The sequence below is a fragment of the Coffea arabica genome, chromosome 11e (genome assembly GCF_036785885.1).
Source record: "Coffea arabica cultivar ET-39 chromosome 11e, Coffea Arabica ET-39 HiFi, whole genome shotgun sequence".
NCBI classification, from domain to species: Eukaryota; Viridiplantae; Streptophyta; class Magnoliopsida; order Gentianales; family Rubiaceae; genus Coffea; species Coffea arabica.
The window spans coordinates 34,173,503-34,199,402 of NC_092331.1; the positions used below are offsets into that span (position 1 = coordinate 34,173,503).

The window sequence follows — 25,900 nt, forward strand, 5'->3', positions numbered from 1 at the left end:
TGCTTAATATTTTGCTTCTTGTCGAAGCGTGAAGGAGGATCTGAAGGCGCGAGACAAATCAGGAACGGTACGGCTCGATCAAAGCCCGGATCGTCGCTCAAATTTGTCGGCGCAAATGTATCAGCGCAAGCGTGAAGGATTGATTTCATGATAATTTAGAGTTGCAGGATGATGGAAAAAAACAGGGGGCAAATCAATATCAAAAAAAAATATGAAAGCAAATAAATAAAAGGATAATAGGAAAATGCTTGAATTGACGCTTAAAATGAATTTCGGTCTAGAAAAGCCACACTGCTTCGCAGGACGGGGTAGTTTAAAAGAATAAAGCGAAAGGAACGTTGTGGGTGCGATCATACCAGCACTAATGCACCGTATCCCATCAGAACTCCGAAGTTAAGCGTGCTTGGGCGTAAGCAGTATTAGGATGGGTGACCCCCTGGGAAGTCCTCGTGTTGCACCCCTCTCTTTTTTGTTTCGAAATCCAAATTTCCTATTCGTTCTTTATCCTGTAGTAATTTAGCTCCGTCGGAACGATTGCTTAATATTTTGCTTCTTGTCGAAGCGTGAAGGAGGATCTGAAGGCGCGAGACAAATCAGGAACGGTACGGCTCGATCAAAGCCCGGATCGTCGCTCAAATTTGTCGGCGCAAATGTATCAGCGCAAGCGTGAAGGATTGATTTCATGATAATTTAGAGTTGCGGGATGATGGAAAAAAACAGGGGGCAAATCAATATCAAAAAAAATATGAAAGCAAATAAATAAAAGGATAATAGGAAAATGCTTGAATTGACGCTTAAAATGAATTTCGGTCTAGAAAAGCCACACTGCTTCGCAGGACGGGGTAGTTTAAAAGAATAAAGCGAAAGGAACGTTGTGGGTGCGATCATACCAGCACTAATGCACCGTATCCCATCAGAACTCCGAAGTTAAGCGTGCTTGGGCGTAAGCAGTATTAGGATGGGTGACCCCCTGGGAAGTCCTCGTGTTGCACCCCTCTCTTTTTTGTTTCGAAATCCAAATTTCCTATTCGTTCTTTATCCTGTAATAATTTAGCTCCGTCGGAACGATTGATTAATATTTTGCTTCTTGTCGAAGCGTGAAGGAGGATCTGAAGGCGCGAGACAAATCAGGAACGGTACGGCTCGATCAAAGCCCGGATCGTCGCTCAAATTTGTCGGCGCAAATGTATCAGCGCAAGCGTGAAGGATTGATTTCATGATAATTTAGAGTTGCGGGATGATGGAAAAAAACAGGGGGCAAATCAATAACAAAAAAAAATATGAAAGAAAATAAATAAAAGGATAATAGGAAAATGCTTGAATTGACGCTTAAAATGAATTTCGGTCTAGAAAAGCTACACTGCTTCGCAGGACGGGGTAGTTTAAAAGAATAAAGCGAAAGGAATATGGCGGGTGCGATCATACCAGCACTAATGCACCGGATCCCATCAGAACTTCGACATTAAGCGTGTTTGGGCGAGAGTAGTACTTGGATTGGTGACCCCCTGGGAAGTCCTCGTGTTGCATCCCTCGCTTTTTTGTTTCGAAATCCAAATTTCCTATTCGTTCTTTATCCTTTAGTAATTTAGCTCCGTCGGAACGATTGCTTAATATTTTGCTTCTTGTCGAAGCGTGAAGGAGGATCTGAAGGCGCGAGACAAATCAGGAACGGTACGGCTCGATCAAAGCCCGGATAGTCGCTCAAATTTGTCGGCGCAAATGTATCAGCGCAAGCGTGAAGGATTGATTTCATGATAATTTAGAGTTGCGGGATGATGGAAAAAAACAGGGGGCAAATCAATAACAAAAAAAAATATGAAAGCAAATAAATAAAAGGATAATAGGAAAATGCTTGAATTGACGCTTAAAATGAATTTCGGTCTAGAAAAGCCACACTGTTTCGCAGGACGGGGTAGTTTAAAAGAATAAAACGAAAGGAATATGGCGGGTGCGATCATACCAGCACTAATGCACCGGATCCCATCAGAACTTCGAAATTAAGCGTGTTTGGGCGAGAGTAGTACTTGGATTGGTGACCCCCTGGGAAGTCCTCGTGTTGCATCCCTCTCTTTTTTGTTTCGAAATCCAAATTTCCTATTCGTTCTTTATCCTGTAGTAATTTAGCTCCGTCGGAACGATTGCTTAATATTTTGCTTCTTGTCGAAGCGTGAAGGAGGATCTGAAGGCGCGAGACAAATCAGGAACGGTACGGCTCGATCAAAGCCCGGATCGTCGCTCAAATTTGTCGGCGCAAATGTATCAGCACAAGCGTGAAGGATTGATTTCATGATAATTTAGAGTTGCGGGATGATGAAAAAAAACAGGGGGCAAATCAATAACAAAAAAAAAATATGAAAGCAAATAAATAAAAGGATAATAGAAAAATACTTGAATTGACGCTTAAAATGAATTTCGGTCTAGAAAAGCCACACTGCTTCGCAGGACGGGGTAGTTTAAAAGAATAAAGCGAAAGGAATATGGCTGGTGCGATCATACCAGCACTAATGCACCGGATCCCATCAGAACTTCGAAATTAAGCGTGTTTGGGCGAGAGTAGTACTTGGATTGGTGACCCCCTGGGAAGTCCTCGTGTTGCACCCCTCTCTTTTTTGTTTCGAAATCCAAATTTCCTATTCGTTCTTTATCCTTTAGTAATTTAGCTCCGTCGGAACGATTGCTTAATATTTTGCTTCTTGTCGAAGCGTGAAGGAGGATCTGAAGGCGCGAGACAAATCAGGAACGGTACGGCTCGATCAAAGCCCGGATCGTCGCTCAAATTTGTCGGCGCAAATGTATCAGCGCAAGCGTGAAGGATTGATTTCATGATAATTTAGAGTTGCGGGATGATGGAAAAAAATAGGGGGCAAATCAATATCAAAAAAAAATATGAAAGCAAATAAATAAAAGGATAATAGGAAAATGCTTGAATTGACGCTTAAAATGAATTTCGGTCTAGAAAAGCCACACTGCTTCGCAGGACGGGGTAGTTTAAAAGAATAAAGCGAAAGGAACGTTGTGGGTGCGATCATACCAGCACTAATGCACCGTATCTCATCAGAACTCCGAAGTTAAGCGTGCTTGGGCGTAAGCAGTATTAGGATGGGTGACCCCCTGGGAAGTCCTCGTGTTGCACCCCTCTCTTTTTTGTTTCGAAATCCAAATTTCCTATTCGTTCTTTATCCTGTAATAATTTAGCTCCGTCGGAACGATTGCTTAATATTTTGCTTCTTGTCGAAGCGTGAAGGAGGATCTGAAGGCGCGAGACAAATCAGGAACGGTACGGCTCGATCAAAGCCCGGATCGTCGCTCAAATTTGTCGGCGCAAATGTATCAGCGCAAGCGTGAAGGATTGATTTCATGATAATTTAGAGTTGCGGGATGATGGAAAAAAACAGGGGGCAAATCAATAACAAAAAAAAAATATGAAAGCAAATAAATAAAAGGATAATAGGAAAATACTTGAATTGACGCTTAAAATGAATTTCGGTCTAGAAAAGCCACACTGCTTCGCAGGACGGGGTAGTTTAAAAGAATAAAGCGAAAAGAATATGGCGGGTGCGATCATACCAGCACTAATGCACCGGATCCCATCAGAACTTCGAAATTAAGCGTGTTTGGGCGAGAGTAGTACTTGGATTGGTGACCCCCTGGGAAGTCCTCGTGTTGCACCCCTCTCTTTTTTGTTTCGAAATCCAAATTTCCTATTCGTTCTTTATCCTGTAGTAATTTAGCTCCGTCGGAACGATTGCTTAATATTTTGCTTCTTGTCGAAGCGTGAAGGAGGATCTGAAGGCGCGAGACAAATCAGGAACGGTACGGCTCGATCAAAGCCCGGATAGTCGCTCAAATTTGTCGGCGCAAATGTATCAGCGCAAACGTGAAGGATTGATTTCATGATAATTTAGAGTTGCGGGATGATGGAAAAAAACAGGGGGCAAATCAATAACAAAAAAAATTATGAAAGCAAATAAATAAAACGATAATAGGAAAATGCTTGAATTGACGCTTAAAATGAATTTCGGTCTAGAAAAGCCACACTGCTTCGCAGGACGGGGTAGTTTAAAAGAATAAAGCGAAAGGAATATGGCGGGTGCGATCATACCAGCACTAATGCACCGGATCCCATCAGAACTTCGAAATTAAGCGTGTTTGGGCGAGAGTAGTACTTGGATTGGTGACCCCCTGGGAAGTCCTCGTGTTGCATCCCTCTCTTTTTTGTTTCGAAATCCAAATTTCCTATTCGTTCTTTATCCTGTAGTAATTTAGCTCCGTCGGAACGATTGCTTAATATTTTGCTTCTTGTCGAAGCGTGAAGGAGGATCTGAAGGCGCGAGACAAATCAGGAACGGTACGGCTCGATCAAAGCCCGGATCGTCGCTCAAATTTGTCGGCGCAAATGTATCAGCGCAAGCGTGAAGGATTGATTTCATGATAATTTAGAGTTGCGGGATGATGAAAAAAAACAGGGGGCAAATCAATAACAAAAAAAAAATATGAAAGCAAATAAATAAAAGGATAATAGAAAAATACTTGAATTGACGCTTAAAATGAATTTCGGTCTAGAAAAGCCACACTGCTTCGCAGGACGGGGTAGTTTAAAAGAATAAAGCGAAAGGAATATGGCGGGTGCGATCATACCAGCACTAATGCACCGGATCCCATCAGAACTTCGAAATTAAGCGTGTTTGGGCGAGAGTAGTACTTGGATTGGTGACCCCCTGGGAAGTCCTCGTGTTGCACCCCTCTCTTTTTTGTTTCGAAATCCAAATTTCCTATTCGTTCTTTATCCTGTAGTAATTTAGCTCCGTCGGAACGATTGCTTAATATTTTGCTTCTTGTCGAAGCGTGAAGGAGGATCTGAAGGCGCGAGACAAATCAGGAACGGTACGGCTCGATCAAAGCCCGGATCGTCGCTCAAATTTGTCGGCGCAAATGTATCAGCGCAAGCGTGAAGGATTGATTTCATGATAATTTAGAGTTGCGGTATGATGGAAAAAAACAGGGGGCAAATCAATAACAAAAAAAAATATGAAAGCAAATAAATAAAAGTATAATAGGAAAATGCTTGAATTGACGCTTAAAATGAATTTCGGTGTAGAAAAGCCACACTGCTTCGCAGGACGGGGTAGTTTAAAAGAATAAAGCGAAAGGAATATGGCGGGTGCGATCATACCAGCACTAATGCACCGGATCCCATCAGAACTTCGAAATTAAGCGTGTTTGGGCGAGAGTAGTACTTGGATTGGTGACCCCCTGGGAAGTCCTCGTGTTGCATCCCTCTCTTTTTTGTTTCGAAATCCAAATTTTCTATTCGTTCTTTATCCTGTAGTAATTTAGCTCCGTCGGAACGATTGCTTAATATTTTGCTTCTTGTCGAAGCGTGAAGGAGGATCTGAAGGTGCGAGACAAATCAGGAACGGTACGGCTCGATCAAAGCCCGGATCGTCGCTCAAATTTGTCGGCGCAAATGTATCAGCGCAAGCGTGAAGGATTGATTTCATGATAATTTAGAGTTGCGGGATGATGGAAAAAAACAGGGGGCAAATCAATAACAAAAAAAAAATATGAAAGCAAATAAATAAAAGGATAATAGAAAAATGCTTGAATTGACGCTTAAAATGAATTTCGGTCTAGAAAAGCCACACTGCTTCGCAGGACGGGGTAGTTTAAAAGAATAAAGCGAAAGGAATATGGCGGGTGCGATCATACCAGCACTAATGCACCGGATCCCATCAGAACTTCGAAATTAAGCGTGTTTGGGCGAGAGTAGTACTTGGATTGGTGACCCCCTGGGAAGTCCTCGTGTTGCATCCCTCTCTTTTTTGTTTCGAAATCCAAATTTCCTATTCGTTCTTTATCCTGTAGTAATTTAGCTCCGTCGGAACGATTGCTTAATATTTTGCTTCTTGTCGAAGCGTGAAGGAGGATCTGAAGGCGCGAGACAAATCAGGAACGGTACGGCTCGATCAAAGCCCGGATCGTCGCTCAAATTTGTCGGCGCAAATGTATCAGCGCAAGCGTGAAGGATTGATTTCATGATAATTTAGAGTTGCGGGATGATGAAAAAAAACAGGGGGCAAATCAATAACAAAAAAAAAATATGAAAGCAAATAAATAAAAGGATAATAGAAAAATACTTGAATTGACGCTTAAAATGAATTTCGGTCTAGAAAAGCCACACTGCTTCGCAGGACGGGGTAGTTTAAAAGAATAAAGCGAAAGGAATATGGCGGGTGCGATCATACCAGCACTAATGCACCGGATCCCATCAGAACTTCGAAATTAAGCGTGTTTGGGCGAGAGTAGTACTTGGATTGGTGACCCCCTGGGAAGTCCTCGTGTTGCACCCCTCTCTTTTTTGTTTCGAAATCCAAATTTCCTATTCGTTCTTTATCCTGTAGTAATTTAGCTCCGTCGGAACGATTGCTTAATATTTTGCTTCTTGTCGAAGCGTGAAGGAGGATCTGAAGGCGCGAGACAAATCAGGAACGGTACGGCTCGATCAAAGCCCGGATCGTCGCTCAAATTTGTCGGCGCAAATGTATCAGCGCAAGCGTGAAGGATTGATTTCATGATAATTTAGAGTTGCGGGATGATGGAAAAAAACAGGGGGCAAATCAATAACAAAAAAAAATATGAAAGCAAATAAATAAAAGTATAATAGGAAAATGCTTGAATTGACGCTTAAAATGAATTTCGGTCTAGAAAAGCCACACTGCTTCGCAGGACGGGGTAGTTTAAAAGAATAAAGCGAAAGGAATATGGCGGGTGCGATCATACCAGCACTAATGCACCGGATCCCATCAGAACTTCGAAATTAAGCGTGTTTGGGCGAGAGTAGTACTTGGATTGGTGACCCCCTGGGAAGTCCTCGTGTTGCATCCCTCTCTTTTTTGTTTCGAAATCCAAATTTTCTATTCGTTCTTTATCCTGTAGTAATTTAGCTCCGTCGGAACGATTGCTTAATATTTTGCTTCTTGTCGAAGCGTGAAGGAGGATCTGAAGGTGCGAGACAAATCAGGAACGGTACGGCTCGATCAAAGCCCGGATCGTCGCTCAAATTTGTCGGCGCAAATGTATCAGCGCAAGCGTGAAGGATTGATTTCATGATAATTTAGAGTTGCGGGATGATGGAAAAAAACAGGGGGCAAATCAATAACAAAAAAAAAATATGAAAGCAAATAAATAAAAGGATAATAGAAAAATGCTTGAATTGACGCTTAAAATGAATTTCGGTCTAGAAAAGCCACACTGCTTCGCAGGACGGGGTAGTTTAATAGAATAAAGCGAAAGGAATATGGCGGGTGCGATCATACCAGCACTAATGCACCGGATCCCATCAGAACTTCGAAATTAAGCGTGTTTGGGCGAGAGTAGTACTTGGATTGGTGACCCCCTGGGAAGTCCTCGTGTTGCACCCCTCTCTTTTTTGTTTCGAAATCCAAATTTCCTATTCGTTCTTTATCCTGTAGTAATTTAGCTCCGTCGGAACGATTGCTTAATATTTTGCTTCTTGTCGAAGCGTGAAGGAGGATCTGAAGGCGCGAGACAAATCAGGAACGGTACGGCTCGATCAAAGCCCGGATCGTCGCTCAAATTTATCGGCGCAAATGTATCAGCGCAAGCGTGAAGGATTGATTTCATGATAATTTAGAGTTGCGGGATGATGGAAAAAACAGGGGGCAAATCAATAACAAAAAAAAATATGAAAGCAAATAAATAAAAGGATAATAGGAAAATGCTTGAATTGACGCTTAAAATGAATTTCGGTCTAGAAAAGCTACACTGCTTCGCAGGACGGGGTAGTTTAAAAGAATAAAGCGAAAGGAATATGGCGGGTGCGATCATACCAGCACTAATGCACCGGATCCCATCAGAACTTCGAAATTAAGCGTGTTTGGGCGAGAGTAGTACTTGGATTGGTGACCCCCTGGGAAGTCCTCGTGTTGCACCCCTCTCTTTTTTGTTTCGAAATCCAAATTTCCTATTCGTTCTTTATCCTGTAGTAATTTAGCTCCGTCGGAACGATTGCTTAATATTTTGCTTCTTGTCGAAGCGTGAAGGAGGATCTGAAGGCGCGAGACAAATCAGGAACGGTACGGCTCGATCAAAGCCCGGATCGTCGCTCAAATTTGTCGGCGCAAATGTATCAGCGCAAGCGTGAAGGATTGATTTCATGATAATTTAGAGTTGCGGGATGATGGAAAAAAACAGGGGGCAAATCAATAACAAAAAAAAAATATGAAAGCAAATAAATAAAAGGATAATAGGAAAATGCTTGAATTGACGCTTAAAATGAATTTCGGTCTAGAAAAGCCACACTGCTTCGCAGGACGGGGTAGTTTAAAAGAATAAAGGGAAAGGAATATGGCGGGTGCGATCATACCAGCACTAATGCACCGGATCCCATCAGAACTTCGAAATTAAGCGTGTTTGGGCGAGAGTAGTACTTGGATTGGTGACCCCCTGGGAAGTCCTCGTGTTGCACCCCTCTCTTTTTTGTTTCGAAATCCAATTTTCCTATTCGTTCTTTATCCTGTAGTAATTTAGCTCCGTCGGAACGATTGCTTAATATTTTGCTTCTGGTCGAAGCGTGAAGGAGGATCTGAAGGCGCGAGACAAATCAGGAACGGTACGGCTCGATCAAAGCCCGGATCGTCGCTCAAATTTGTCGGCGCAAATGTATCAGCGCAAGCGTGAAGGATTGATTTCATGATAATTTAGAGTTGCGGGATGATGGAAAAAAACAGGGTGCAAATCAATAACAAAAAAAAAATATGAAAGCAAATAAATAAAAGGATAATAGGAAAATGCTTGAATTGGCGCTTAAAATGAATTTCGGTCTAGAAAAGCCACACTGCTTCGCAGGACGGGGTAGTTTAAAAGAATAAAGCGAAAGGAATATGGCGGGTGCGATCATACCAGCACTAATGCACCGGATCCCATCAGAACTTCGAAATTAAGCGTGTTTGGGCGAGAGTAGTACTTGGATTGGTGACCCCCTGGGAAGTCCTCGTGTTGCACCCCTCTCTTTTTTGTTTCGAAATCCAAATTTCCTATTCGTTCTTTATCCTGTAGTAATTTAGCTCCGTCGGAACGATTGCTTAATATTTTGCTTCTTGTCGAAGCGTGAAGGAGGATCTGAAGGCGCGAGACAAATCAGGAACGGTACGGCTCGATCAAAGCCCGGATCGTCGCTCAAATTTGTCGGCGCAAATGTATCAGCGCAAGCGTGAAGGATTGATTTCATGATAATTTAGAGTTGCGGGATGATGGAAAAAAACAGGGTGCACATCAATAACAAAAAAAAATATGAAAGCAAATAAATAAAAGGATAATAGGAAAATGCTTGAATTGACGCTTAAAATGAATTTCGGTCTAGAAAAGCCACACTGCTTCGCAGGACGGGGTAGTTTAAAAGAATAAAGCGAAAGGAATATGGCGGGTGCGATCATACCAGCACTAATGCACCGGATCCCATCAGAACTTCGAAATTAAGCGTGTTTGGGCGAGAGTAGTACTTGGATTGGTGACCCCCTGGGAAGTCCTCGTGTTGCACCCCTCTCTTTTTTGTTTCGAAATCCAAATTTCCTATTCGTTCTTTATCCTGTAGTAATTTAGCTCCGTCGGAACGATTGCTTAATATTTTGCTTCTTGTCGAAGCGTGAAGGAGGATCTGAAGGCGCGAGACAAATCAGGAACGGTACGGCTCGATCAAAGCTCGGATCGTCGCTCAAATTTGTCGGCGCAAATGTATCAGCGCAAGCGTGAAGGATTGATTTCATGATAATTTAGAGTTGCGGGATGATGGAAAAAAACAGGGGGCAAATCAATAACAAAAAAAAAATATGAAAGCAAATAAATAAAAGGATAATAGGAAAATGCTTGAATTGACGCTTAAAATGAATTTCGGTCTAGAAAAGCCACACTGCTTCGCAGGACGGGGTAGTTTAAAAGAATAAAGCGAAAGGAATATGACGGGTGCGATCATACTAGCACTAATGCACCGGATCCCATCAGAACTTCGAAATTAAGCGTGTTTGGGCGAGAGTAGTACTTGGATTGGTGACCCCCTGGGAAGTCCTCGTGTTGCACCCCTCTCTTTTTTGTTTCGAAATCCAAATTTTCTATTCGTTCTTTATCCTGTAGTAATTTAGCTCCGTCGGAACGATTGCTTAATATTTTGCTTCTTGTCGAAGCGTGAAGGAGGATCTGAAGGCGCGAGACAAATCAGGAACGGTACGGCTCGATCAAAGCCCGGATAGTCGCTCAAATTTGTCGGCGCAAATGTATCAGCGCAAGCGTGAATGATTGATTTCATGATAATTTAGAGTTGCGGGATGATGGAATAAAACAGGGGGTAAATCAATAACAAAAAAAAATATGAAAGCAAATAAATAAAAGGATAATAGGAAAATGCTTGAATTGACGCTTAAAATGAATTTCGGTCTAGAAACGCCACACTGCTTCGCAGGACGGGGTAGTTTAAAAGAATAAAGCGAAAGGAACATGGCGGGTGCGATCATACCAGCACTAATGCACCGGATCCCATCAGAACTCCGAAGTTAAGCATGCTTGGGCGAGAGTAGTACTAGGATGGGTGACCCCCTGGGAATTCCTCTTGTTGCACCCCTCTCTTTTTTGTTTCGAAATTCAAATTTTCTATTCGTTCTTTATCCTGTAGTAATTTAGGTCCTTCGGAACGATTGCTTTATATTTTGCTTCTTCTCGAAGCATGAAGGCGGATCTGAAGGCGCGAGACAAATCAGGAACGGTACGGCTCGATCAAAGCCCGGATCGTCGCTCAAATTTGTCGGCGCAAATGTATCAGCGCAAGCGTGAATGATTGATTTCATGATAATTTAGAGTTGCGGGATGATGGAAAAAAACAGGGGGCAAATCAATGACAAAAAAAAATATGAAAGCAAATAAATAAAAGGATAATAGGAAAATGCTTGAATTGACGCTTAAAATGAATTTCGGTCTAGAAAAGCCACACTGCTTCGCAGGACGGGGTAGTTTAAAAGAATAAAGCGAAAGGAATATGGCAGGTGCGATCATACCAGCACTAATGCACCGGATCCCATCAGAACTTCGAAATTAAGCGTGTTTGGGCGAGAGTAATACTTGGATTGGTGACCCCCTGGGAAGTCCTCGTGTTGCACCCCTCTCTTTTTTGTTTCGAAATCCAAATTTCCTATTCGTTCTTTATCCTGTAGTAATTTAGCTCCGTCGGAACGATTGCTTAATATTTTGCTTCTTGTCGAAGCGTGAAGGAGGATCTGAAGGAGCGAGACAAATCAGGAACGGTACGGCTCGATCAAAGCCCGGATCGTCGCTCAAATTTGTCGGCGCAAATGTATCAGCGCAAGCGTGAAGGATTGATTTCATGATAATTTAGAGTTGCGGGATGATGGAAAAAAACAGGGGGCAAATCAATAACAAAAAAAAATATGAAAGCAAATAAATAAAAGGATAACAGGAAAATGCTTGAATTGACGGTTAAAATGAATTTCGGTCTAGAAAAGCTACACTGCTTCGCAGGACGGGGTAGTTTAAAAGAATAAAGCGAAAGGAATATGGCGGGTGCGATAATACCAGCACTAATGCACCGGATCCCATCAGAACTTCGAAATTAAGCTTGTTTGGGCGAAAGTAGTACTTGGATTGGTGACCCCCTGGGAAGTCCTCGTGTTGCACCCCTCTCTTTTTTGTTTCGAAATCCAAATTTCCTATTCGTTCTTTATCCTGTAGTAATTTAGCTCCGTCGGAACGATTGCTTAATATTTTGCTTCTTGTCGAAGCGTGAAGGAGGATCTGAAGGCGCGAGACAAATCAGGAACGGTACGGCTCGATCAAAGCCCGGATCGTCGCTCAAATTTGTCGGCGGAAATGTATCAGCGCAAGCGTGAAGGATTGATTTCATGATAATTTAGAGTTGCGGGATGATGGAAAAAAACAGGGGGCAAATCAATAACAAAAAAAAATATGAAAGCAAATAAATAAAAGGATAATAGGAAAATGCTTGAATTGACGCTTAAAATGAATTTCGGTCTAGAAAAGCTACACTGCTTCGCAGGACGGGGTAGTTTAAAAGAATAAAGGGAAAGGAATATGGCGGGTGCGATCAAACCAGCACTAATGCACCGGATCCCATCAGAACTTCGAAATTAAGCGTGTTTGGGCGAGAGTAGTACTTGGATTAGTGACCCCCTGGGAAGTCCTCGTGTTGCACCCCTCTCTTTTTTGTTTCGAAATCCAAATTTCCTATTCGTTCTTTATCCTGTAGTAATTTAGCTCCGTCGGAACGATTGCTTAATATTTTGCTTCTTGTCGAAGCGTGAAGGAGGATCTGAAGGCGCGAGACAAATCAGGAACGGTACGGCTCGATCAAAGCCCGAATCGTCGCTCAAATTTGTCGGCGCAAATGTATCAGCGCAAGCGTGAAGGATTGATTTCATGATAATTTAGAGTTGCGGGATGATGGAAAAAAACAGGGGGCAAATCAATAACAAAAAAAAAATATGAAAGCAAATAAATAAAAGGATAATAGGAAAATGCTTGAATTGACGGTTAAAATGAATTTCGGTCTAGAAAAGCCACACTGCTTCGCAGGACGGGGTAGTTTAAAAGAATAAAGCGAAAGGAATATGGCGGGTGCGATCATACCAGCACTAATGCACCGGATCCCATCAGAACTTCGAAATTAAGCGTGTTTGGGCGAGAGTAGTACTTGGATTGGTGACCCCCTGGGAAGTCCTCGTGTTGCACCCCTCTCTTTTTTGTTTCGAAATCCAAATTTTCTATTCGTTCTTTATCCTGTAGTAATTTAGCTCCGTCGGAACGATTGCTTAATATTTTGCTTCTTGTCGAAGCGTGAAGGAGGATCTGAAGGCGCGAGACAAATCAGGAACGGTACGGCTCGATCAAAGCCCGGATCGTCGCTCAAATTTGTCGGCGCAAATGTATCAGCGCAAGCGTGAAGGATTGATTTCATGATAATTTAGAGTTGCGGGATGATGGAAAAAAACAGGGGGCAAATCAATAACAAAAAAAAATATGAAAGCAAAATAAATAAAAGGACAATAGGAAAATGCTTGAATTGACGCTTAAAATGAATTTCGGTCTAGAAAAGCCACACTGCTTCGCAGGACGGGGTAGTTTAAAAGAATAAAGCGAAAGGAATATGGCGGGTGCGATCATACCAGCACTAATGCACCGGATCCCATCAGAACTTCGAAATTAAGCGTGTTTGGGCGAGAGTAGTACTTGGATTGGTGACCCCCTGGGAAGTCCTCGTGTTGCACCCCTCTCTTTTTTGTTTCGAAATCCAAATTTCCTATTCGTTCTTTATCCTGTAGTAATTTAGCTCCGTCGGAACGATTGCTTAATATTTTGCTTCTTGTCGAAGCGTGAAGGAGGATCTGAAGGCGCGAGACAAATCAGGAACGGTACGGCTCGATCAAAGCTCGGATCGTCGCTCAAATTTGTCGGCGCAAATGTATCAGCGCAAGCGTGAAGGATTGATTTCATGATAATTTAGAGTTGCGGGATGATGGAAAAAAACAGGGGGCAAATCAATAACAAAAAAAAAATATGAAAGCAAATAAATAAAAGGATAATAGGAAAATGCTTGAATTGACGCTTAAAATGAATTTCGGTCTAGAAAAGCCACACTGCTTCGCAGGACGGGGTAGTTTAAAAGAATAAAGCGAAAGGAATATGGCGGGTGCGATCATACCAGCACTAATGCACCGGATCCCATCAGAACTTTGAAATTAAGCGTGTTTGGGCGAGAGTAGTACTTGGATTGGTGACCCCCTGGGAAGTCCTCGTGTTGCACCCCTCTCTTTTTTGTTTCGAAATCCAAATTTTCTATTCGTTCTTTATCCTGTAGTAATTTAGCTCCGTCGGAACGATTGCTTAATATTTTGCTTCTTGTCGAAGCGTGAAGGAGGATCTGAAGGCGCGAGACAAATCAGGAACGGTACGGCTCGATCAAAGCCCGGATAGTCGCTCAAATTTGTCGGCGCAAATGTATCAGCGCAAGCGTGAAGGATTGATTTCATGATAATTTAGAGTTGCGGGATGATGGAATAAAACAGGGGGCAAATCAATAACAAAAAAAAATATGAAAGCAAATAAATAAAAGGATAATAGGAAAATGCTTGAATTGACGCTTAAAATGAATTTCGGTCTAGAAAAGCCACACTGCTTCGCAGGACGGGGTAGTTTAAAAGAATAAAGCGAAAGGAATATGGCGGGTGCGATCATACCAGCACTAATGCACCGGATCCCATCAGAACTTCGAAATTAAGCGTGTTTGGGCGAGAGTAGTACTTGGATTAGTGACCCCCTGGGAAGTCCTCGTGTTGCACCCCTCTCTTTTTTGTTTCGAAATCCAAATTTCCTATTCGTTCTTTATCCTGTAGTAATTTAGCTCCGTCGGAACGATTGCTTAATATTTTGCTTCTTGTCGAAGCGTGAAGGAGGATCTGAAGGCGCGAGACAAATCAGGAACGGTACGGCTCGATCAAAGCCCGGATCGTCGCTCAAATTTGTCGGCGCAAATGTATCAGCGCAAGCGTGAAGGATTGATTTCATGATAATTTAGAGTTGCGGGATGATGGAAAAAAACAGGGTGCACATCAATAACAAAAAAAAATATGAAAGCAAATAAATAAAAGGATAATAGGAAAATGCTTGAATTGACGCTTAAAATGAATTTCGGTCTAGAAAAGCCACACTGCTTCGCAGGACGGGGTAGTTTAAAAGAATAAAGCGAAAGGAATATGGCGGGTGCGATCATACCAGCACTAATGCACCGGATCCCATCAGAACTTCGAAATTAAGCGTGTTTGGGCGAGAGTAGTACTTGGATTGGTGACCACCTGGGAAGTCCTCGTGTTGCACCCCTCTCTTTTTTGTTTCGAAATCCAAATTTCCTATTCGTTCTTTATCCTGTAGTAATTTAGCTCCGTCGGAACGATTGCTTAATATTTTGCTTCTTGTCGAAGCGTGAAGGAGGATCTGAAGGCGCGAGACAAATCAGGAACGGTACGGCTCGATCAAAGCTCGGATCGTCGCTCAAATTTGTCGGCGCAAATGTATCAGCGCAAGCGTGAAGGATTGATTTCATGATAATTTAGAGTTGCGGGATGATGGAAAAAAACAGGGGGCAAATCAATAACAAAAAAAAAATATGAAAGCAAATAAATAAAAGGATAATAGGAAAATGCTTGAATTGACGCTTAAAATGAATTTCGGTCTAGAAAAGCCACACTGCTTCGCAGGACGGGGTAGTTTAAAAGAATAAAGCGAAAGGAATATGGCGGGTGCGATCATACCAGCACTAATGCACCGGATCCCATCAGAACTTCGAAATTAAGCGTGTTTGGGCGAGAGTAGTACTTGGATTGGTGACCCCCTGGGAAGTCCTCGTGTTGCACCCCTCTCTTTTTTGTTTCGAAATCCAAATTTTCTATTCGTTCTTTATCCTGTAGTAATTTAGCTCCGTCGGAACGATTGCTTAATATTTTGCTTCTTGTCGAAGCGTGAAGGAGGATCTGAAGGCGCGAGACAAATCAGGAACGGTACGGCTCGATCAAAGCCCGGATAGTCGCTCAAATTTGTCGGCGCAAACGTATCAGCGCAAGCGTGAAGGATTGATTTCATGATAATTTAGAGTTGCGGGATGATGGAATAAAACAGGGGGCAAATCAATAACAAAAAAAAATATGAAAGCAAATAAATAAAAGGATAATAGGAAAATGCTTGAATTGACGCTTAAAATGAATTTCGGTCTAGAAACGCCACACTGCTTCGCAGGACGGGGTAGTTTAAAAGAATAAAGCGAAAGGAACATGGCGGGTGCGATCATACCAGCACTAATGCACCGGATCCCATCAGAACTCCGAAGTTAAGCATGCTTGGGCGAGAGTAGTACTAGGATGGGTGACCCCCTGGGAATTCCTCTTGTTGCACCCCTCTCTTTTTTGTTTCGAAATTCAAATTTTCTATTCGTTCTTTATCCTGTAGTAATTTAGGTCCTTCGGAACGATTGCTTTATATTTTGCTTCTTCTCGAAGCATGAAGGCGGATCTGAAGGCGCGAGACAAATCAGGAACGGTACGGCTCGATCAAAGCCCGGATCGTCGCTCAAATTTGTCGGCGCAAATGTATCAGCGCAAGCGTGAATGATTGATTTCATGATAATTTAGAGTTGCGGGATGATGGAAAAAAACAGGGGGCAAATCAATGACAAAAAAAAATATGAAAGCAAATAAATAAAAGGATAATAGGAAAATGCTTGAATTGACGCTTAAAATGAATTTCGGTCTAGAAAAGCCACACTGCTTCGCAGGACGGGGTAGTTTAAAAGAATAAAGGGAAAGGAATATGGCGGGTGCGATCATACCAGCACTAATGCACCGGATCCCATCAGAACTTCGAAATTAAGCGTGTTTGGGCGAGAGTAGTACTTGGATTGGTGACCCCCTGGGAAGTCCTCGTGTTGCACCCCTCTCTTTTTTGTTTCGAAATCCAAATTTTCTATTCGTTCTTTATCCTGTAGTAATTTAGCTCCGTCGGAACGATTGCTTAATATTTTGCTTCTTGTCGAAGCGTGAAGGAGGATCTGAAGGCGCGAGACAAATCAGGAACGGTACGGCTCGATCAAAGCCCGGATAGTCGCTCAAATTTGTCGGCGCAAATGTATCAGCGCAAGCGTGAAGGATTGATTTCATGATAATTTAGAGTTGCGGGATGATGGAATAAAACAGGGGGCAAATCAATAACAAAAAAAAATATGAAAGCAAATAAATAAAAGGATAATAGGAAAATGCTTGAATTGACGCTTAAAATGAATTTCGGTCTAGAAAAGCCACACTGCTTCGCAGGACGGGGTAGTTTAAAAGAATAAAGCGAAAGGAATATGGCGGGTGCGATCATACCAGCACTAATGCACCGGATCCCATCAGAACTTCGAAATTAAGCGTGTTTGGGCGAGAGTAATACTTGGATTGGTGACCCCCTGGGAAGTCCTCGTGTTGCACCCCTCTCTTTTTTGTTTCGAAATCCAAATTTCCTATTCGTTCTTTATCCTGTAGTAATTTAGCTCCGTCGGAACGATTGCTTAATATTTTGCTTCTTGTCGAAGCGTGAAGGAGGATCTGAAGGCGCGAGACAAATCAGGAACGGTACGGCTCGATCAAAGCCCGGATCGTCGCTCAAATTTGTCGGCGCAAATGTATCAGCGCAAGCGTGAAGGATTGATTTCCTGATAATTTAGAGTTGCGGGATGATGGAAAAAAACAGGGGGCAAATCAATAACAAAAAAAAATATGAAAGCAAATAAATAAAAGGATAACAGGAAAATGCTTGAATTGACGGTTAAAATGAATTTCGGTCTAGAAAAGCTACACTGCTTCGCAGGACGGGGTAGTTTAAAAGAATAAAGCGAAAGGAATATGGCGGGTGCGATCATACCAGCACTAATGCACCGGATCCCATCAGAACTTCGAAATTAAGCGTGTTTGGGCGAAAGTAGTACTTGGATTGGTGACCCCCTGGGAAGTCCTCGTGTTGCACCCCTCTCTTTTTTGTTTCGAAATCCAAATTTCCTATTCGTTCTTTATCCTGTAGTAATTTAGCTCCGTCGGAACGATTGCTTAATATTTTGCTTCTTGTCGAAGCGTGAAGGAGGATCTGAAGGCGCGAGACAAATCAGGAACGGTACGGCTCGATCAAAGCCCGGATCGTCGCTCAAATTTGTCGGCGGAAATGTATCAGCGCAAGCGTGAAGGATTGATTTCATGATAATTTAGAGTTGCGGGATGATGGAAAAAAACAGGGGGCAAATCAATAACAAAAAAAAAATATGAAAGCAAATAAATAAAAGGATAATAGGAAAATGCTTGAATTGACGCTTAAAATGAATTTTGGTCTAGAAAAGCTACACTGCTTCGCAGGACGGGGTAGTTTAAAAGAATAAAGGGAAAGGAATATGGCGGGTGCGATCAAACCAGCACTAATGCACCGGATCCCATCAGAACTTCGAAATTAAGCGTGTTTGGTCGAGAGTAGTACTTGGATTAGTGACCCCCTGGGAAGTCCTCGTGTTGCACCCCTCTCTTTTTTGTTTCGAAATCCAAATTTCCTATTCGTTCTTTATCCTGTAGTAATTTAGCTCCGTCGGAACGATTGCTTAATATTTTGCTTCTTGTCGAAGCGTGAAGGAGGATCTGAAGGCGCGAGACAAATCAGGAACGGTACGGCTCGATCAAAGCCCGGATAGTAGCTCAAATTTGTCGGCGCAAATGTATCAGCGCAAGCGTGAAGGATTGATTTCATGATAATTTAGAGTTGCGGGATGATGGAATAAAACAGGGGGCAAATCAATAACAAAAAAAAATATGAAAGCAAATAAATAAAAGGATAATAGGAAAATGCTTGAATTGACGCTTAAAATGAATTTCGGTCTAGAAAAGCCACACTGCTTCGCAGGACGGGGTAGTTTAAAAGAATAAAGCGAAAGGAATATGGCGGGTGCGATCATACCAGCACTAATGCACCGGATCCCATCAGAACTTCGAAATTAAGCGTGTTTGGGCGAGAGTAATACTTGGATTGGTGACCCCCTGGGAAGTCCTCGTGTTGCACCCCTCTCTTTTTTGTTTCGAAATCCAAATTTCCTATTCGTTCTTTATCCTGTAGTAATTTAGCTCCGTCGGAACGATTGCTTAATATTTTGCTTCTTGTCGAAGCGTGAAGGAGGATCTGAAGGCGCGAGACAAATCAGGAACGGTACGGCTCGATCAAAGCCCGGATCGTCGCTCAAATTTGTCGGCGCAAATGTATCAGCGCAAGCGTGAAGGATTGATTTCCTGATAATTTAGAGTTGCGGGATGATGGAAAAAAACAGGGGGCAAATCAATAACAAAAAAAAATATGAAAGCAAATAAATAAAAGGATAACAGGAAAATGCTTGAATTGACGCTTAAAATGAATTTCGGTCTAGAAAAGCCACACTGCTTCGCAGGACGGGGTAGTTTAAAAGAATAAAGCGAAAGGAATATGGCGGGTGCGATCATACCAGCACTAATGCACCGGATCCCATCAGAACTTCGAAATTAAGCGTGTTTGGGCGAGAGTAATACTTGGATTGGTGACCCCCTGGGAAGTCCTCGTGTTGCACCCCTCTCTTTTTTGTTTCGAAATCCAAATTTCCTATTCGTTCTTTATCCTGTAGTAATTTAGCTCCGTCGGAACGATTGCTTAATATTTTGCTTCTTGTCGAAGCGTGAAGGAGGATCTGAAGGCGCGAGACAAATCAGGAACGGTACGGCTCGATCAAAGCCCGGATCGTCGCTCAAATTTGTCGGCGCAAATGTATCAGCGCAAGCGTGAAGGATTGATTTCCTGATAATTTAGAGTTGCGGGATGATGGAAAAAAACAGGGGGCAAATCAATAACAAAAAAAAATATGAAAGCAAATAAATAAAAGGATAACAGGAAAATGCTTGAATTGACGGTTAAAATGAATTTCGGTCTAGAAAAGCTACACTGCTTCGCAGGACGGGGTAGTTTAAAAGAATAAAGCGAAAGGAATATGGCGGGTGCGATCATACCAGCACTAATGCACCGGATCCCATCAGAACTTCGAAATTAAGCGTGTTTGGGCGAAAGTAGTACTTGGATTGGTGACCCCCTGGGAAGTCCTCGTGTTGCACCCCTCTCTTTTTTGTTTCGAAATCCAAATTTCCTATTCGTTCTTTATCCTGTAGTAATTTAGCTCCGTCGGAACGATTGCTTAATATTTTGCTTCTTGTCGAAGCGTGAAGGAGGATCTGAAGGCGCGAGACAAATCAGGAACGGTACGGCTCGATCAAAGCCCGGATAGTCGCTCAAATTTGTCGGCGCAAATGTATCAGCGCAAGCGTGAAGGATTGATTTCATGATAATTTAGAGTTGCGGGATGATGGAATAAAACAGGGGGCAAATCAATAACAAAAAAAAATATGAAAGCAAATAAATAAAAGGATAATAGGAAAATGCTTGAATTGACGCTTAAAATGAATTTCGGTCTAGAAAAGCCACACTGCTTCGCAGGACGGGGTAGTTTAAAAGAATAAAGCGAAAGGAATATGGCGGGTGCGATCATACCAGCACTAATGCACCGGATCCCATCAGAACTTCGAAATTAAGCGTGTTTGGGCGAGAGTAGTACTTGGATTGGTGACCCCCTGGGAAGTCCTCGTGTTGCACCCCTCTCTTTTTTGTTTCGAAATCCAAATTTTCTATTCGTTCTTTATCCTGTAGTAATTTAGCTCCGTCGGAACGATTGCTTAATATTTTGCTTCTTGTCGAAGCGTGAAGGAGGATCTGAAGGCGCGAGACAAATCAGGAACGGTACGGCTCGATCAAAGCCCGGATAGTCGCTCAAATTTGTCGGCGCAAACGTATCAGCGCAAGCGTGAAGGATTGATTTCATGATAATTTAGAGTTGCGGGATGATGGAATAAAACAGGGGGCAAATCAATAACAAAAAAAAATATGAAAGCAAATAAATAAAAGGATAATAGGAAAATGCTTGAATTGACGCTTAAAATGAATTTCGGTCTAGAAACGCCACACTGCTTCGCAGGACGGGGTAGTTTAAAAGAATAAAGCGAAAGGAACATGGCGGGTGCGATCATACCAGCACTAATGCACCGGATCCCATCAGAACTCCGAAGTTAAGCATGCTTGGGCGAGAGTAGTACTAGGATGGGTGACCCCCTGGGAATTCCTCTTGTTGCACCCCTCTCTTTTTTGTTTCGAAATTCAAATTTTCTATTCGTTCTTTATCCTGTAGTAATTTAGGTCCTTCGGAACGATTGCTTTATATTTTGCTTCTTCTCGAAGCATGAAGGCGGATCTGAAGGCGCGAGACAAATCAGGAACGGTACGGCTCGATCAAAGCCCGGATCGTCGCTCAAATTTGTCGGCGCAAATGTATCAGCGCAAGCGTGAATGATTGATTTCATGATAATTTAGAGTTGCGGGATGATGGAAAAAAACAGGGGGCAAATCAATGACAAAAAAAAATATGAAAGCAAATAAATAAAAGGATAATAGGAAAATGCTTGAATTGACGCTTAAAATGAATTTCGGTCTAGAAAAGCCACACTGCTTCGCAGGACGGGGTAGTTTAAAAGAATAAAGGGAAAGGAATATGGCGGGTGCGATCATACCAGCACTAATGCACCGGATCCCATCAGAACTTCGAAATTAAGCGTGTTTGGGCGAGAGTAGTACTTGGATTGGTGACCCCCTGGGAAGTCCTCGTGTTGCACCCCTCTCTTTTTTGTTTCGAAATCCAAATTTTCTATTCGTTCTTTATCCTGTAGTAATTTAGCTCCGTCGGAACGATTGCTTAATATTTTGCTTCTTGTCGAAGCGTGAAGGAGGATCTGAAGGCGCGAGACAAATCAGGAACGGTACGGCTCGATCAAAGCCCGGATAGTCGCTCAAATTTGTCGGCGCAAATGTATCAGCGCAAGCGTGAAGGATTGATTTCATGATAATTTAGAGTTGCGGGATGATGGAATAAAACAGGGGGCAAATCAATAACAAAAAAAAATATGAAAGCAAATAAATAAAAGGATAATAGGAAAATGCTTGAATTGACGCTTAAAATGAATTTCGGTCTAGAAAAGCCACACTGCTTCGCAGGACGGGGTAGTTTAAAAGAATAAAGCGAAAGGAATATGGCGGGTGCGATCATACCAGCACTAATGCACCGGATCCCATCAGAACTTCGAAATTAAGCGTGTTTGGGCGAGAGTAATACTTGGATTGGTGACCCCCTGGGAAGTCCTCGTGTTGCACCCCTCTCTTTTTTGTTTCGAAATCCAAATTTCCTATTCGTTCTTTATCCTGTAGTAATTTAGCTCCGTCGGAACGATTGCTTAATATTTTGCTTCTTGTCGAAGCGTGAAGGAGGATCTGAAGGCGCGAGACAAATCAGGAACGGTACGGCTCGATCAATGCCCGGATCGTCGCTCAAATTTGTCGGCGCAAATGTATCAGCGCAAGCGTGAAGGATTGATTTCCTGATAATTTAGAGTTGCGGGATGATGGAAAAAAACAGGGGGCAAATCAATAACAAAAAAAAATATGAAAGCAAATAAATAAAAGGATAACAGGAAAATGCTTGAATTGACGGTTAAAATGAATTTCGGTCTAGAAAAGCTACACTGCTTCGCAGGACGGGGTAGTTTAAAAGAATAAAGCGAAAGGAATATGGCGGGTGCGATCATACCAGCACTAATGCACCGGATCCCATCAGAACTTCGAAATTAAGCGTGTTTGGGCGAAAGTAGTACTTGGATTGGTGACCCCCTGGGAAGTCCTCGTGTTGCACCCCTCTCTTTTTTGTTTCGAAATCCAAATTTCCTATTCGTTCTTTATCCTGTAGTAATTTAGCTCCGTCGGAACGATTGCTTAATATTTTGCTTCTTGTCGAAGCGTGAAGGAGGATCTGAAGGCGCGAGACAAATCAGGAACGGTACGGCTCGATCAAAGCCCGGATCGTCGCTCAAATTTGTCGGCGGAAATGTATCAGCGCAAGCGTGAAGGATTGATTTCATGATAATTTAGAGTTGCGGGATGATGGAATAAAACAGGGGGCAAATCAATAACAAAAAAAAAATATGAAAGCAAATAAATAAAAGGATAATAGGAAAATGCTTGAATTGACGCTTAAAATGAATTTTGGTCTAGAAAAGCTACACTGCTTCGCAGGACGGGGTAGTTTAAAAGAATAAAGGGAAAGGAATATGGCGGGTGCGATCAAACCAGCACTAATGCACCGGATCCCATCAGAACTTCGAAATTAAGCGTGTTTGGGCGAGAGTAGTACTTGGATTAGTGACCCCCTGGGAAGTCCTCGTGTTGCACCCCTCTCTTTTTTGTTTCGAAATCCAAATTTCCTATTCGTTCTTTATCCTGTAGTAATTTAGCTCCGTCGGAAAGATTGCTTAATATTTTGCTTCTTGTCGAAGCGTGAAGGAGGATCTGAAGGAGCGAGACAAATCAGGAACGGTACGGCTCGATCAAAGCCCGGATCGTCGCTCAAATTTGTCGGCGCAAATGTATCAGCGCAAGCGTGAAGGATTGATTTCATGATAATTTAGAGTTGCGGGATGATGGAAAAAAACAGGGTGCACATCAATAACAAAAAAAAATATGAAAGCAAATAAATAAAAGGATAATAGGAAAATGCTTGAATTGACGCTTAAAATGAATTTCGGTCTAGAAAAGCCACACTGCTTCGCAGGACGGGGTAGTTTAAAAGAATAAAGCGAAAGGAATATGGCGGGTGCGATCATACCAGCACTAATGCACCGGATCCCATCAGAACTTCGAAATTAAGCGTGTTTGGGCGAGAGTAGTACTTGGATTGGTGACCCCCTGGGAAGTCCTCGTGTTGCACCCCTCTCTTTTTTGTTTCGAAATCCAAATTTCCTATTCGTTCTTTATCCTGTAGTAATTTAGCTCCGTCGGAACGATTGCTTAATATTTTGCTTCTTGTCGAAGCGTGAAGGAGGATCTGAAGGCGCGAGACAAATCAGGAACGGTACGGCTCGATCAAAGCTCGGATCGTCGCTCAAATTTGTCGGCGCAAATGTATCAGCGCAAGCGTGAAGGATTGATTTCATGATAATTTAGAGTTGCGGGATGATGGAAAAAAACAGGGGGCAAATCAATAACAAAAAAAAAATATGAAAGCAAATAAATAAAAGGATAATAGGAAAATGCTTGAATTGACGCTTAAAATGAATTTCGGTCTAGAAAAGCCACACTGCTTCGCAGGACGGGGTAGTTTAAAAGAATAAAGCGAAAGGAATATGGCGGGTGCGATCATACCAGCACTAATGCACCGGATCCCATCAGAACTTCGAAATTAAGCGTGTTTGGGCGAGAGTAGTACTTGGATTGGTGACCCCCTGGGAAGTCCTCGTGTTGCACCCCTCTCTTTTTTGTTTCGAAATCCAAATTTTCTATTCGTTCTTTATCCTGTAGTAATTTAGCTCCGTCGGAACGATTGCTTAATATTTTGCTTCTTGTCGAAGCGTGAAGGAGGATCTGAAGGCGCGAGACAAATCAGGAACGGTACGGCTCGATCAAAGCCCGGATAGTCGCTCAAATTTGTCGGCGCAAACGTATCAGCGCAAGCGTGAAGGATTGATTTCATGATAATTTAGAGTTGCGGGATGATGGAATAAAACAGGGGGCAAATCAATAACAAAAAAAAATATGAAAGCAAATAAATAAAAGGATAATAGGAAAATGCTTGAATTGACGCTTAAAATGAATTTCGGTCTAGAAACGCCACACTGCTTCGCAGGACGGGGTAGTTTAAAAGAATAAAGCGAAAGGAACATGGCGGGTGCGATCATACCAGCACTAATGCACCGGATCCCATCAGAACTCCGAAGTTAAGCATGCTTGGGCGAGAGTAGTACTAGGATGGGTGACCCCCTGGGAATTCCTCTTGTTGCACCCCTCTCTTTTTTGTTTCGAAATTCAAATTTTCTATTCGTTCTTTATCCTGTAGTAATTTAGGTCCTTCGGAACGATTGCTTTATATTTTGCTTCTTCTCGAAGCATGAAGGCGGATCTGAAGGCGCGAGACAAATCAGGAACGGTACGGCTCGATCAAAGCCCGGATCGTCGCTCAAATTTGTCGGCGCAAATGTATCAGCGCAAGCGTGAATGATTGATTTCATGATAATTTAGAGTTGCGGGATGATGGAAAAAAACAGGGGGCAAATCAATGACAAAAAAAAATATGAAAGCAAATAAATAAAAGGATAATAGGAAAATGCTTGAATTGACGCTTAAAATGAATTTCGGTCTAGAAAAGCCACACTGCTTCGCAGGACGGGGTAGTTTAAAAGAATAAAGGGAAAGGAATATGGCGGGTGCGATCATACCAGCACTAATGCACCGGATCCCATCAGAACTTCGAAATTAAGCGTGTTTGGGCGAGAGTAGTACTTGGATTGGTGACCCCCTGGGAAGTCCTCGTGTTGCACCCCTCTCTTTTTTGTTTCGAAATCCAAATTTTCTATTCGTTCTTTATCCTGTAGTAATTTAGCTCCGTCGGAACGATTGCTTAATATTTTGCTTCTTGTCGAAGCGTGAAGGAGGATCTGAAGGCGCGAGACAAATCAGGAACGGTACGGCTCGATCAAAGCCCGGATAGTCGCTCAAATTTGTCGGCGCAAATGTATCAGCGCAAGCGTGAAGGATTGATTTCATGATAATTTAGAGTTGCGGGATGATGGAATAAAACAGGGGGCAAATCAATAACAAAAAAAAATATGAAAGCAAATAAATAAAAGGATAATAGGAAAATGCTTGAATTGACGCTTAAAATGAATTTCGGTCTAGAAAAGCCACACTGCTTCGCAGGACGGGGTAGTTTAAAAGAATAAAGCGAAAGGAATATGGCGGGTGCGATCATACCAGCACTAATGCACCGGATCCCATCAGAACTTCGAAATTAAGCGTGTTTGGGCGAGAGTAATACTTGGATTGGTGACCCCCTGGGAAGTCCTCGTGTTGCACCCCTCTCTTTTTTGTTTCGAAATCCAAATTTCCTATTCGTTCTTTATCCTGTAGTAATTTAGCTCCGTCGGAACGATTGCTTAATATTTTGCTTCTTGTCGAAGCGTGAAGGAGGATCTGAAGGCGCGAGACAAATCAGGAACGGTACGGCTCGATCAAAGCCCGGATCGTCGCTCAAATTTGTCGGCGCAAATGTATCAGCGCAAGCGTGAAGGATTGATTTCCTGATAATTTAGAGTTGCGGGATGATGGAAAAAAACAGGGGGCAAATCAATAACAAAAA

At 42.5% G+C, this 25,900-nt stretch overlaps 48 non-coding genes across 48 annotated transcripts; all 48 read left to right on the plus strand.

The window, feature by feature from the left end:
• The first annotated feature begins 342 nt into the window (after positions 1-342).
• LOC140021820 (5S ribosomal RNA) lies at positions 343-461 on the plus strand. Its single transcript, XR_011825802.1, has one exon. It is a non-coding gene; the product is annotated as a 5S ribosomal RNA (ribosomal RNA).
• Positions 462-876: 415 nt separating this feature from the next.
• Positions 877-995, plus strand: LOC140021821 (5S ribosomal RNA). Its single transcript, XR_011825803.1, has one exon. It is a non-coding gene; the product is annotated as a 5S ribosomal RNA (ribosomal RNA).
• A 416-nt stretch (positions 996-1,411) lies between these two features.
• Positions 1,412-1,530, plus strand: LOC140024360 (5S ribosomal RNA). The gene has a single exon (XR_011828333.1). It is a non-coding gene; the product is annotated as a 5S ribosomal RNA (ribosomal RNA).
• A 416-nt stretch (positions 1,531-1,946) lies between these two features.
• Positions 1,947-2,065, plus strand: LOC140023678 (5S ribosomal RNA). Its single transcript, XR_011827647.1, has one exon. It is a non-coding gene; the product is annotated as a 5S ribosomal RNA (ribosomal RNA).
• A 417-nt stretch (positions 2,066-2,482) lies between these two features.
• LOC140023902 (5S ribosomal RNA) lies at positions 2,483-2,601 on the plus strand. The gene has a single exon (XR_011827868.1). It is a non-coding gene; the product is annotated as a 5S ribosomal RNA (ribosomal RNA).
• Positions 2,602-3,017: 416 nt separating this feature from the next.
• LOC140023310 (5S ribosomal RNA) lies at positions 3,018-3,136 on the plus strand. The gene has a single exon (XR_011827280.1). It is a non-coding gene; the product is annotated as a 5S ribosomal RNA (ribosomal RNA).
• A 417-nt stretch (positions 3,137-3,553) lies between these two features.
• LOC140022903 (5S ribosomal RNA) lies at positions 3,554-3,672 on the plus strand. Its single transcript, XR_011826881.1, has one exon. It is a non-coding gene; the product is annotated as a 5S ribosomal RNA (ribosomal RNA).
• Positions 3,673-4,088: 416 nt separating this feature from the next.
• Positions 4,089-4,207, plus strand: LOC140023679 (5S ribosomal RNA). The gene has a single exon (XR_011827648.1). It is a non-coding gene; the product is annotated as a 5S ribosomal RNA (ribosomal RNA).
• Positions 4,208-4,624: 417 nt separating this feature from the next.
• Positions 4,625-4,743, plus strand: LOC140022904 (5S ribosomal RNA). Its single transcript, XR_011826882.1, has one exon. It is a non-coding gene; the product is annotated as a 5S ribosomal RNA (ribosomal RNA).
• A 416-nt stretch (positions 4,744-5,159) lies between these two features.
• Positions 5,160-5,278, plus strand: LOC140023680 (5S ribosomal RNA). Its single transcript, XR_011827649.1, has one exon. It is a non-coding gene; the product is annotated as a 5S ribosomal RNA (ribosomal RNA).
• Positions 5,279-5,695: 417 nt separating this feature from the next.
• On the plus strand, positions 5,696-5,814 carry LOC140023681 (5S ribosomal RNA). Its single transcript, XR_011827650.1, has one exon. It is a non-coding gene; the product is annotated as a 5S ribosomal RNA (ribosomal RNA).
• A 417-nt stretch (positions 5,815-6,231) lies between these two features.
• On the plus strand, positions 6,232-6,350 carry LOC140022905 (5S ribosomal RNA). The gene has a single exon (XR_011826883.1). It is a non-coding gene; the product is annotated as a 5S ribosomal RNA (ribosomal RNA).
• A 416-nt stretch (positions 6,351-6,766) lies between these two features.
• Positions 6,767-6,885, plus strand: LOC140023682 (5S ribosomal RNA). The gene has a single exon (XR_011827651.1). It is a non-coding gene; the product is annotated as a 5S ribosomal RNA (ribosomal RNA).
• A 417-nt stretch (positions 6,886-7,302) lies between these two features.
• LOC140022906 (5S ribosomal RNA) lies at positions 7,303-7,421 on the plus strand. Its single transcript, XR_011826884.1, has one exon. It is a non-coding gene; the product is annotated as a 5S ribosomal RNA (ribosomal RNA).
• A 415-nt stretch (positions 7,422-7,836) lies between these two features.
• On the plus strand, positions 7,837-7,955 carry LOC140022907 (5S ribosomal RNA). Its single transcript, XR_011826885.1, has one exon. It is a non-coding gene; the product is annotated as a 5S ribosomal RNA (ribosomal RNA).
• A 417-nt stretch (positions 7,956-8,372) lies between these two features.
• LOC140022909 (5S ribosomal RNA) lies at positions 8,373-8,491 on the plus strand. Its single transcript, XR_011826887.1, has one exon. It is a non-coding gene; the product is annotated as a 5S ribosomal RNA (ribosomal RNA).
• A 417-nt stretch (positions 8,492-8,908) lies between these two features.
• On the plus strand, positions 8,909-9,027 carry LOC140022910 (5S ribosomal RNA). Its single transcript, XR_011826888.1, has one exon. It is a non-coding gene; the product is annotated as a 5S ribosomal RNA (ribosomal RNA).
• Positions 9,028-9,443: 416 nt separating this feature from the next.
• Positions 9,444-9,562, plus strand: LOC140022911 (5S ribosomal RNA). Its single transcript, XR_011826889.1, has one exon. It is a non-coding gene; the product is annotated as a 5S ribosomal RNA (ribosomal RNA).
• A 417-nt stretch (positions 9,563-9,979) lies between these two features.
• Positions 9,980-10,098, plus strand: LOC140023910 (5S ribosomal RNA). Its single transcript, XR_011827877.1, has one exon. It is a non-coding gene; the product is annotated as a 5S ribosomal RNA (ribosomal RNA).
• Positions 10,099-10,514: 416 nt separating this feature from the next.
• On the plus strand, positions 10,515-10,633 carry LOC140031978 (5S ribosomal RNA). The gene has a single exon (XR_011835903.1). It is a non-coding gene; the product is annotated as a 5S ribosomal RNA (ribosomal RNA).
• A 416-nt stretch (positions 10,634-11,049) lies between these two features.
• Positions 11,050-11,168, plus strand: LOC140024820 (5S ribosomal RNA). Its single transcript, XR_011828796.1, has one exon. It is a non-coding gene; the product is annotated as a 5S ribosomal RNA (ribosomal RNA).
• A 416-nt stretch (positions 11,169-11,584) lies between these two features.
• On the plus strand, positions 11,585-11,703 carry LOC140025085 (5S ribosomal RNA). The gene has a single exon (XR_011829063.1). It is a non-coding gene; the product is annotated as a 5S ribosomal RNA (ribosomal RNA).
• Positions 11,704-12,119: 416 nt separating this feature from the next.
• LOC140024869 (5S ribosomal RNA) lies at positions 12,120-12,238 on the plus strand. Its single transcript, XR_011828845.1, has one exon. It is a non-coding gene; the product is annotated as a 5S ribosomal RNA (ribosomal RNA).
• A 417-nt stretch (positions 12,239-12,655) lies between these two features.
• LOC140022912 (5S ribosomal RNA) lies at positions 12,656-12,774 on the plus strand. Its single transcript, XR_011826890.1, has one exon. It is a non-coding gene; the product is annotated as a 5S ribosomal RNA (ribosomal RNA).
• A 417-nt stretch (positions 12,775-13,191) lies between these two features.
• LOC140022913 (5S ribosomal RNA) lies at positions 13,192-13,310 on the plus strand. The gene has a single exon (XR_011826891.1). It is a non-coding gene; the product is annotated as a 5S ribosomal RNA (ribosomal RNA).
• Positions 13,311-13,727: 417 nt separating this feature from the next.
• LOC140023946 (5S ribosomal RNA) lies at positions 13,728-13,846 on the plus strand. The gene has a single exon (XR_011827912.1). It is a non-coding gene; the product is annotated as a 5S ribosomal RNA (ribosomal RNA).
• Positions 13,847-14,262: 416 nt separating this feature from the next.
• Positions 14,263-14,381, plus strand: LOC140024412 (5S ribosomal RNA). The gene has a single exon (XR_011828385.1). It is a non-coding gene; the product is annotated as a 5S ribosomal RNA (ribosomal RNA).
• Positions 14,382-14,797: 416 nt separating this feature from the next.
• On the plus strand, positions 14,798-14,916 carry LOC140022004 (5S ribosomal RNA). The gene has a single exon (XR_011825986.1). It is a non-coding gene; the product is annotated as a 5S ribosomal RNA (ribosomal RNA).
• Positions 14,917-15,333: 417 nt separating this feature from the next.
• Positions 15,334-15,452, plus strand: LOC140022914 (5S ribosomal RNA). Its single transcript, XR_011826892.1, has one exon. It is a non-coding gene; the product is annotated as a 5S ribosomal RNA (ribosomal RNA).
• Positions 15,453-15,868: 416 nt separating this feature from the next.
• On the plus strand, positions 15,869-15,987 carry LOC140031979 (5S ribosomal RNA). The gene has a single exon (XR_011835904.1). It is a non-coding gene; the product is annotated as a 5S ribosomal RNA (ribosomal RNA).
• Positions 15,988-16,403: 416 nt separating this feature from the next.
• On the plus strand, positions 16,404-16,522 carry LOC140022915 (5S ribosomal RNA). Its single transcript, XR_011826893.1, has one exon. It is a non-coding gene; the product is annotated as a 5S ribosomal RNA (ribosomal RNA).
• Positions 16,523-16,938: 416 nt separating this feature from the next.
• LOC140024201 (5S ribosomal RNA) lies at positions 16,939-17,057 on the plus strand. The gene has a single exon (XR_011828173.1). It is a non-coding gene; the product is annotated as a 5S ribosomal RNA (ribosomal RNA).
• A 416-nt stretch (positions 17,058-17,473) lies between these two features.
• LOC140024184 (5S ribosomal RNA) lies at positions 17,474-17,592 on the plus strand. The gene has a single exon (XR_011828156.1). It is a non-coding gene; the product is annotated as a 5S ribosomal RNA (ribosomal RNA).
• A 417-nt stretch (positions 17,593-18,009) lies between these two features.
• Positions 18,010-18,128, plus strand: LOC140025109 (5S ribosomal RNA). Its single transcript, XR_011829087.1, has one exon. It is a non-coding gene; the product is annotated as a 5S ribosomal RNA (ribosomal RNA).
• A 416-nt stretch (positions 18,129-18,544) lies between these two features.
• On the plus strand, positions 18,545-18,663 carry LOC140024202 (5S ribosomal RNA). Its single transcript, XR_011828174.1, has one exon. It is a non-coding gene; the product is annotated as a 5S ribosomal RNA (ribosomal RNA).
• Positions 18,664-19,079: 416 nt separating this feature from the next.
• On the plus strand, positions 19,080-19,198 carry LOC140024204 (5S ribosomal RNA). The gene has a single exon (XR_011828176.1). It is a non-coding gene; the product is annotated as a 5S ribosomal RNA (ribosomal RNA).
• A 416-nt stretch (positions 19,199-19,614) lies between these two features.
• Positions 19,615-19,733, plus strand: LOC140024185 (5S ribosomal RNA). Its single transcript, XR_011828157.1, has one exon. It is a non-coding gene; the product is annotated as a 5S ribosomal RNA (ribosomal RNA).
• Positions 19,734-20,149: 416 nt separating this feature from the next.
• Positions 20,150-20,268, plus strand: LOC140022916 (5S ribosomal RNA). The gene has a single exon (XR_011826894.1). It is a non-coding gene; the product is annotated as a 5S ribosomal RNA (ribosomal RNA).
• A 416-nt stretch (positions 20,269-20,684) lies between these two features.
• On the plus strand, positions 20,685-20,803 carry LOC140031980 (5S ribosomal RNA). The gene has a single exon (XR_011835905.1). It is a non-coding gene; the product is annotated as a 5S ribosomal RNA (ribosomal RNA).
• Positions 20,804-21,219: 416 nt separating this feature from the next.
• On the plus strand, positions 21,220-21,338 carry LOC140022917 (5S ribosomal RNA). The gene has a single exon (XR_011826895.1). It is a non-coding gene; the product is annotated as a 5S ribosomal RNA (ribosomal RNA).
• A 416-nt stretch (positions 21,339-21,754) lies between these two features.
• On the plus strand, positions 21,755-21,873 carry LOC140024205 (5S ribosomal RNA). The gene has a single exon (XR_011828178.1). It is a non-coding gene; the product is annotated as a 5S ribosomal RNA (ribosomal RNA).
• Positions 21,874-22,289: 416 nt separating this feature from the next.
• Positions 22,290-22,408, plus strand: LOC140024186 (5S ribosomal RNA). Its single transcript, XR_011828158.1, has one exon. It is a non-coding gene; the product is annotated as a 5S ribosomal RNA (ribosomal RNA).
• Positions 22,409-22,825: 417 nt separating this feature from the next.
• On the plus strand, positions 22,826-22,944 carry LOC140024870 (5S ribosomal RNA). Its single transcript, XR_011828846.1, has one exon. It is a non-coding gene; the product is annotated as a 5S ribosomal RNA (ribosomal RNA).
• Positions 22,945-23,360: 416 nt separating this feature from the next.
• LOC140022919 (5S ribosomal RNA) lies at positions 23,361-23,479 on the plus strand. Its single transcript, XR_011826896.1, has one exon. It is a non-coding gene; the product is annotated as a 5S ribosomal RNA (ribosomal RNA).
• Positions 23,480-23,896: 417 nt separating this feature from the next.
• LOC140022921 (5S ribosomal RNA) lies at positions 23,897-24,015 on the plus strand. The gene has a single exon (XR_011826898.1). It is a non-coding gene; the product is annotated as a 5S ribosomal RNA (ribosomal RNA).
• A 416-nt stretch (positions 24,016-24,431) lies between these two features.
• LOC140031981 (5S ribosomal RNA) lies at positions 24,432-24,550 on the plus strand. The gene has a single exon (XR_011835906.1). It is a non-coding gene; the product is annotated as a 5S ribosomal RNA (ribosomal RNA).
• A 416-nt stretch (positions 24,551-24,966) lies between these two features.
• On the plus strand, positions 24,967-25,085 carry LOC140022922 (5S ribosomal RNA). The gene has a single exon (XR_011826899.1). It is a non-coding gene; the product is annotated as a 5S ribosomal RNA (ribosomal RNA).
• A 416-nt stretch (positions 25,086-25,501) lies between these two features.
• LOC140024206 (5S ribosomal RNA) lies at positions 25,502-25,620 on the plus strand. The gene has a single exon (XR_011828179.1). It is a non-coding gene; the product is annotated as a 5S ribosomal RNA (ribosomal RNA).
• Positions 25,621-25,900: the final 280 nt, after the last annotated feature.